This window comes from Balaenoptera musculus, chromosome 7, assembly GCF_009873245.2.
Source record: "Balaenoptera musculus isolate JJ_BM4_2016_0621 chromosome 7, mBalMus1.pri.v3, whole genome shotgun sequence".
In the NCBI taxonomy this organism is placed as follows: Eukaryota; Metazoa; Chordata; class Mammalia; order Artiodactyla; family Balaenopteridae; genus Balaenoptera; species Balaenoptera musculus.
Window position 1 is genome coordinate 26366344 of NC_045791.1, and position 10005 is coordinate 26376348.

Here is a 10005-nt window from a genome sequence, read left to right on the forward strand (position 1 = left end):
AAAAAATATATGAGGTCATCTCTCACTTAGGAAGACACAAGGCTGTACATTCGTTCTATGCACTGAGGCAACTTGGCAAAATAACATTTCACTGCATGGCCACTATTATCAGAAGAACTTTTAAGTGGGTAAAATATTTTTAAAAACTTACTATAAGAAAGGATGACCTATTTGGTTTGTTTCCTGACTTTTACAGGAAGTTTGTAATACTACATTTGGCTAACTGAAGATGAAATGAAGTTGACAAACTGAATATAACAAAAGTAAACAAAATGTCAGTAGTCCTTTAAGAGATATATGCTACCACAGCAAAGCAAGAAGTGAGCCTTTCTAACCAGATTCCAAGCATATTCTGTCATATTACTGTAGGTATGAATCTTTATATCTCATGAGAAGGGCATGCAATTTGAAATATTTTTCTCTGAATAGATGATAGGTTAATTACTACAAAAAAGAGGGAAAATTGAATCTTAGGCAATTTTAATTTTTGTATGTTTTAATTGTTTGTATGTTTTAATTGTTTAATTGTTTAATTAATTTAATTAACAATTTGATTAATTGTTTAATTAATTGTATGTTTAATTTTTGTATGTTTTAATTGTTGTATGTAAATCTTTTCATCTACTAAAGGAAGTTAGACTAAAGCTTTCACTCCCTTGAAATCAATTCCTTGGTTAATTTTAATACACGTTTTACAAAAGGTTTTCACTTGTATTTATTTTGATCCTCACAACAGTTAGATAGGTGCAGTATTATAAACCAATAAAATAAATGAAGAAATTCAAGAGAGTATAGGAGACATGCCAAAACACAACTTGTTAGAGACAGCACTGAGGTGCTTCCATGTGGGAAGAGGAGGAATGTGAGTTTATTACAAATCCTCATTAAAAATGTCTCCTAAAACTTCTACAGATGTTGTCATGCTGCAATTTGTATGGAGTTAAGCACCATCATTCCATAACTAAAAAACCATGTTTTCTTCAAGCTACATTCTTTTATTCAATTGCCAAACCCTTACTGATCACCTGCTATTTACAAGGTCATACTATAAATCCTGTAGTAATAAAGATGAACAAAATATAATCAATCTGCCAAGAAGCTAAAATAAAAATCTGAATTTATATTATTTCTACATATGTTATTTGATTTTACCTTTCCAACAACACATTGTGCTCATCGGAAAAATGGGAAAACAAAGACTCAGAGAAGATAAATTACCTATTCTCTTTTACCTGTTAAATGCAGAATCAAAAATCACAACTTGAACCTCTATCTTTCTTGTAATTAAATGCACTTTCTACTATGTAATTCAGCTTGCTAGACTATTGATGTTACAGATATTTATAGAATATGTTGGTTATATGGTTTTACATATATATATATATATATATTTTTTTTTTTTTTTGCCATAATTGGCTCTTGTTCCCTAAAAAAAGGAACCAAGATTAAGTATTCATTACATAAAAGATTAAGAAAATTAATTCAACTAAATAAAATTTAAAATATTTTATTTTATTTGGCTTTGGTTTATCAAATTGTAATTAAGAAATCAAATTTCACAAATATTGTTAATAGTTAATAAATACTATTAAATTTTATTGAATATTAATTATGTCTAAGAACTGTGGTATTTGTTGGGGCAGAATGTGAGGGGATTATCAGAAATAATAAAAACTAGTACTTTAACTTATAACAGCATTCAACTGAGTATTGTTTGCATGATTCAACAAATCTTAACTTTGACTAGTTATATTATTATGGCATCACTGGAAGTAAAATTTCTTAGGAGGACATTTTGGTATGCAAAAATTATTATCATAGAACATTACTTATTAGACATTATTTTTAAAATGGAAGTGACCTTGTCTTTAACCACAGGTATAACTTTCACTGACTGTACCTTTCTCTGATGTTTGAATTTAAATGGATACTAGAGCAAATAATATATTGTCTGACCATCTTGATTCCTCTTTTCTTTTAAAGTTTTCATGTAAAATGCAATTTGGACATTGTGCAAAAAAGAAATTCCAGTACCTTCACCTTAACTAAAAACTCTTATTATAACAGCAGTAAAATAAATCCAGTGTTGTTGGCATGATCTTTCTAATGATACATATCTCTCCACGTGGAAGCTACAGTATCCATAGTAAAATATAGTGGTTAGATATGTCAGTAAATTATGTGTCATCTATTGGAATACTCTAGTTATTGCCAGAATTCATCATGATATTCAGACAAAAAATTTAATTAAACACTTTTAGATACCAAGCAGAAATCAAATATTATTTATTAATATTATGTGAGGCACTGTGGGGAATATAAAGAACTATAAAGCCAGGTCTCATCCTTCAAGAAACCTACAGTCAATCTTCCGGGTAATGCAAAAATATCTGAATAATAGTCTTCAAAAGTGGCTGCTACTTCATTGCTGTAAGCCAGTGTCATTCCTTACATCAGGAGGTGGACTTTATTTCTCTTCCCCTTGAACCTTGCCTGGTTTGGATAAAGAAAAAGCAGCAGAACTGATATTCTGGAACTATGGAGCCCAAGCCTTAAGAGGATTGGTGGTTCAGCCAATCCTTGGAGTCCAGCCCCACTGCTGGAGGAAAATCCAAGTTAGATTACTGAATGATTAGAGGCTATGCTAGGGCCTGGGGATGAGCCAGACCATCCTCACATTTCTCATCTTCTATTTTCTCTGCTTCAGCTGAGCTTAAATCCCTTCCAAGAGGTGAAATGTTAACCTGCAACTTTTCTAACACTATACAGAAATAAAAACACTGGAAATTGACTTAAAAAACACTCTTTTCCACTAATATTTTATGATAATAATTTCTGGTTCCTGAGAATGTCTACATTCTATATAAAAGTATCTTTTAAAATGGGTATATCTTTTTCTCTTTCTAAATAAAATTTCTCTTTAACTTTGTTATCTAGAAAGCCCCAAGTATCAGAGGCAAACACGCAGAGGTCCAAGTCTTTGACATCAATTGTCCAATCTAATAAAAACTCAAAATTTTAACGTGTATCCTATTTTTAAACACAACAAAAAATTTGTCTTGAGGAAAGCCAATATATAATCCATCTCAACATCATTTAAGAATACAGCTTGTAGTAAAACAATTTAAATATGCAAGAACTCAGGGAGCACTGCACTCACACACTGTGCTTAAGTCTTCTACTAGAAAAAGCATAGCATACAACATCCAAGATGACGGGGGAAAATTCAGCCCAATGTGTATAGAAGCATAATAAGATGATATCAAAGGTGGCAGAAGAGGCTGTAAATCTTATATGCCTTGGACAAGAAGAAATAATATAACCAAATAAATGGGTTCAAAGAACAGGAAAAAAAAATAAGCATTTTTAAAATATTCACAACAGGTTAACATGAAAGTATATCATTTAAAGCTATTCAATCAAATGATAGATACCAAATGGTACTAATGTCGCTATAAAATGTATTACAATGCTAACTACCTAAACAGAAATACAAACCTTTGAAAATACCAAAATAATTTTTTTAAACCAAAATGTAAGGAAAACCATACAGGAAATAAAACATAATAAACAGTAAAAGTACAAAAGATAAAAAGACAGAATTATGGATAAAAATACCAACTAAATAGAAAATATAAATGTGCTTAATTCACATATTAAAAACTTATGAATGCTAAATTAGAGAGTGAAAATTTGATGAGGTATAAGATATATATAGTCACAATACATCTCACAAACTTTGTCAATTAATAATAGGGGAAAATACTTTGCTTTGCAGAGCAACCTGGAAGAAACAAATTTAAACAAATGAATAAAGTTAACATTACCAATAATCAGCCAAAACATCATGTGCCTTCTTACAAGAGCAAGAGAAAGAGAAAGAAAAATGTCACATTTGTGGTATTTTGGCTAAAAATGTAGGTATATAACCATGAGGAAGCATTGAACAAACCTAACTGAGGAACAGCATACAAAACATTGGCTGATACTCTTCAAATACGTCCACATTAAGAAAAACAAAGAAAAGTACACGAAATGTTCCAGGTTAAAGAAACTAAGGAAGCATAAAGAAACTAAGGAAACATACAATATATGATTTTTGGACCAGAAATTTTTTTTAATTTCTTTTTCTTCTTCATTACTTTTCCTGTTTCTCATTTTTTCCCCTATTACTATCCTCCTCCTCCTTCTCTTTCTTTTCCTTTTTCATCTTTCTCTTTACATTTTTCTTCTTCATCTTCTTTTATTACGAAGACATTTTTAAGGTAAATGGCATAACTGGAATAAGATACATATATTGTCTATTAGCATTATTTCAGTGTTATAGTTCCTGATTTTGATAATAGTACTAGAATATCGTTATCCTTAATCAATATACACTGGAAGGATAGTCTTTTAAACAAATTGTTTTGGGGAAATTGTGTATTCAAGTGAAAAAGAATAAATCTTGACCTTGACTTCTTACATTACACAAAAATTAACTCAAAATATATCACAGATTGAAATTTAAAATATAAAAATTTAAAACTTTTAGAAAACAGGTGAAAATCTTTATGACTTATATAGTAAGCAGAGAGTTCTTAGACATGACTAAAAAGGCATGATCCATAAAAGAAAAAAGTAACAATAGATTGTACATTACCAGCATTTAAAGCTTTTGCTCTGCAAAGGACTCTATTAAGAGAATGAAAAGACAAGCCACAGGCTGTGAGAAAATAACTGCAAATCTCATATTTTCAAGACAAAAGACTTATATCCAGAATATACAAAGAACTCCCTAAATTCAATAGTAAGAAAGACACTACACCTAGAGGACATGTGGGTGGCAAATACAGACATGAAAAAAATGTTTAACATCATTAACCATTAAGGAAATGCAAGCAAAATTTTAGACGGAATATAACTACACATCTATTTGAATGGCTAAAATTAAAACAAATCCCTGACTATACAACGTACTACTGAGTATATGGAGCAACTATACAGATCTCATATATTGCTGGGGGGTGTAAAATGTTACATCCACTCTGGGTAACAGTGTGAAAGTTTCATAAAGTTTCATACTTGCTGATGATCCAGCAAACATAGTGCTGGATGTTTATCCTAGAAAAATAAAAACTTATTTTCACAAAAAATCTATACATGAATGTGCCTCGTGGCTTTATTTGTATTAGCCCCAAACAACCCAAATGTCCTTCAACAGATTAATGATTAAACATTAATATATTAATATCATGAACGCTATTCAACAATAAAAAACAATGACTATCGAGACATGCAAACACTTGAATATATCACAAGGGAACATACTGAGTGAAAAAAATAAAAGCCAATCTCAAAGGATTACATTTCACATGATTCCACTTACATTGGGTTGGCCAAAAACGATCGTTCAGGTTTTTCCATAAGATGTTATGGAAAAATCCGAACGAACGTTTTTGGCCAACCCAATAGAATAACATTATATTAATGAGAACAACTGCTGCAGGGGATAAAATTAAAGGGAAGATGTAACTATCAAGGGGTAACAGAGGAAGTTTCTATGTGATGATGGAACAATTCTGTGCGCCAAATGTGATGATTTGACATTTATATATGCAATAATTTGGTCAAATTTATACACGCAATTATTTTTTATAAAACATACAACTCCCTCTAAAAACAGAGTGCATGTGTAAGCTGGTGAAGTACAAATACTACCTGTATGTGAGTTACTAATAATTTATTGATGTCAATTCCTTGGTTTGACAGTGTACCATGGTTATGTAAGATACTATCATTGTGGAAAGGAGTGAAGTACATACAGAAACTCTCTGTATTCTTTTTACAACTTTATGTGAGTCTTAAAACATTTGGAAGTGAAAGATTATGTTAAAAAAGGAAGTACACGGGGGGAAATGTCTCTATTGGTACTTGTGCTGCAAAGGCTTTTGATAAAAAAAATAAACATCCATTCTTGATTAAAAAATAATAATATAGTAAGATTGTACACACACACAGCCCTCAGCCCCAAATTTTACTAAATTAAGGAACACTTTACTAAATAAAGGCTATCATTCATAGTCATTATAAAAATGTCCCACTAGTTCCATGGTAATTTAATATTTTATTGAATACATTATCCAATGCAACCAGAAAAGAGAAAACAATTAGAGGCATAATAATTGAATGAAAATTATTTTCACGGGCAGGTGATTTGACAGTTTACCTAGATAATCTGGGGAAATCAATGACAAAACTAACACAATGGTAAAATAGTGTTAAAGGATCCAAGTACTTAAAGGATCTAAAATTAACATGTAAAAGTCAGTAGCTTTCATATGTACAAATAATGGTCAGTTAGAAGATGCAATGGAAAAGAGAACTCCATTATAAAAAAAATAAAAATAAAATACTTGTGAATAAACTTAATAAGGTATTTGAGAATCCTACAACAGCAAATCTTTGAAAACACTAAAAAAAGAAATCCCACAAAAGTACATTTAAATAATATCTCATGTTCTTAGATATGATGACAGAACATTGTAAAAATTCTATTATCCCCAAGTTAATATAAAAATCCAATAAAATAATTACTTCTGGAGATATGAATTATATTAAAATATATATGGAACAGTCAAGAAAACCTAGGAAGGCTCTAAATAGGATATCAGTGAGAGGAAACTAGGCCTATAAGATAATAAAACATACTTCAAAGCCTCAAGAGTCAAAGTAGGGTGTAACTGACACATGAATAGGTGGATTAGTGGAAAATACTTTAAGAAAGTTCAAAAATAGATTCCAATATATAATAAAATTTTAGTAATATGAAGAAGGTCACAGCTTACATTAATGAGAGGGAGAAAACACTAAGAAAAGGTGTTGAGACAACTGGACAGAAATTTGGGAAAATATCAACAGGCACCCATAATCCAAATCACTCAACCACAAAGTTCCAAAGGGATCAGAGATCTAGATGTAAAATTTTAAAAACGTATACCACAAAGCAGGGAAAAACCTTTCTAACTGTGACTTAAAATCCAGTTGTACTAAAAGAAAAAACACATTTATTTGGTTACAATACACAATGACAACCAAAAGACCAAAACCAAAAGGCAAATGACAAAATCAAAAGACAAATGACAAGTTAGAAGAAAATATTTGTATTATATATAAAAGATAAAAGACTAATCTCCTTAAGTTATAAAGAACTCGAACATTGCAGAAAAGACCAAACATCTGAAAAAAAAAAAGAAAAAAAAGACATGTACAAATATTTGGGGAAAAAAGTGTTCAAATGGCTCTTAAACATATATAAAATACTCAATTTTATTCATAGTGAGATAAATAAAAATCAAAACTATGCTAAATATTATTTCTTGCCTATCAGATGTAAAAAAAATAAGAATGCTCTATTGCAAAGTCTTTGAGAAAATCTTATATTTTATTCTTTGCTGATGGAATTCAAAATGGAATTCCTTTTGTAGAAGGAAGTAGGACATACTCAACAAAGCCATGTATTCATATACAAATATATTGTAAATGTAAAATATATTTGACAAATAACAATATACGTTACAACCAATGTAATGTGTATATACACACATACACACACACATAAGTGTATATATACTTTCTATCTCTGTCCATTGAGAGGAACTAGAATCAGAACACACCAAGAAGAATAAGCACATTTAGATCTAGACTGAAGGGCCCTCTAGGTAAATTCATAAAGAAAAATAAAAATGTATGGATGCATAATAATATTTCAAAGAAAGAAGGAAAGTGATGAGGGAAAGAGGGAGAAAGGAATGAAGGAAGGAAAAAAAGACTGACATAACTAGGAGAACTCATTTGAAGACCTTAATATAATAACTGATTCAGGCAAAGACCATCAATGGATGCAAATCATTGGATAAAGGTAGTTTGTGGAACAGGTTATCTGCAAGATTTCAAAATATCAGCATGTGTATTATTTATTACGAGAGGAAACAGCTACTTTTGAAATGGAGACATGATATATACCACTTTAATCAAATAATCATATTTAGCTTCACTAATAATGAAACACACCAATATTATTTGCCTTTTGATGTGATAAAATAAGAAGTATGCATCATCACCTATGTAGTATCTTGCCAAAAATGTGTACCTTGCACTAATCATTGGGAAGCAACCACAACACCCAGACTGTATGACATACTAAACACAATTGACCTAAACTCTCAAAAATGTTGAAAAAATGAAAGGCAAAACTAATTGGGGGACTGGTATAGATCAAAGGAAACAAAATAATCATAAAATATAATTCTTGTTTGGTTTTTGCGGAGAGGTGCTGAAGGTGGGAAGGGAATCGTGGCTTGGAATCATTGAAGCAATTACCAAAATGTGAATATAAGCTCTATATTAGTAACGTAATTTTATTATGAGTGTTCAAGTTTTTGGATGTGATAATATTGAGATTCTGCAGAAGACTGCCCTTTTTCTTAGGGGATATTTTCTGTAATATTCAATGGACATAGTATCTTCAATAACTTCAACTTAATTTCAATGGTTCAAACTGACAGAAAATGAGAAATATTAAGAAATTAATATTAACATTTGTTAGATTTAAGTAAACAACATATGGGTGTCTAATGCAATATTCTTTGAAAGTTTTTCTATAAGTTTGAAAATTTCCTAAATTAAAAGTTGGGAAAATTCAAATATAAATAGGTACTGAAACCTTTCAAAATTTTGGGTTGTTTTGATTTTGATATTCACTGAATTTAAGTCAAAGTTATTTCAAATGATAATTGTCATCAAGAAAAATCTAAAATTGGAGATATTATATAATAAAGAATTGTAAGATTCTCTTGATTCAGTTTCAATAGTCTGCAATAGTTTTTTCAAAGTAAACATATATTTTATGAAAATGACATTAGTATTCAGATTGGAATTTTTTAAACTGTAAATTATTAATGTACTTATAAAATGTTATATTTTAATTATATATTGAATTAATTAATATAATTAATAATTTATTAATTTAGAAAGCATTTTTCATCTGGAATTTTCTGAGTTTTTCTATGCAAAGTTTTGTAAATGTGTGGTTTTCTTAGGAAATAAGAGCCTATTAGTCAAAACACCTAGGGAGTTAATATTGAAATTATAAAGGCAAGTTTTATATACTTTTCAAAGCAAACTGCATTTTATGCAGAATATACTCTACATGATTGAAGGATTTTCAATATTTTCCAAAATCAAGATCTTTTGTTTTTGTTATATTATGGTACTCTCTATGAAGATTACTTGCTTGTCAATAATTGAGCAAGTCAAAATTTATTTCATCATAACTCCAAAGTATGAAATTTATTGTTTAACTACTTGTAGAAATATCTAAAGTGCTCAGTCAACATCAGTTTGTGTTTTATAACTGTAACATTTTTCTGTAGAGTTAAGTATTTCAGTGTTCCCTGGATATAATATAAATGGGTTTCCATTTCCTATTATTCAAGATTGCCTAGTGTGACAATTTTTAAAATGTTGAGGATTTATTTATTTTTTAATTATGGACTTATGGAACACACACACGCGCGTGCACACACTGCATAGTACTGTCGTATTATCCTACTTTAAATAAGTGAGAATTGTTCCGGACATGTTTTGTTCTCACATGACCTCCTAATCATTGTGTATATTACCTTATGTAGCAAAAGATGTAATAATGTTAAGGTTCTTGAGAGAAGGACATTATTGTGGACTATTTGGGTGGCCCCCAACTACAATCACATGCATCCTTATACCAGACAAGTAGAGAGAATTTTGAGACACACATACAGAAAAAATAATATGTGAAGATGGAGGTAGAGATTGGAGCAAAGCAACCACAAGCCAAGGAATGTCAACAACAGCTGGAAGAGGCAAAAAAATGTAATCTCTTCTAGATCCTCTGAGGTGAGCACAAATCTATCAACACCTTGATTCAAACTTCTGACCTCTGGAACTGTGCAAGAATAAATTTCTGTTGTTTTAAGCCATCCAGTT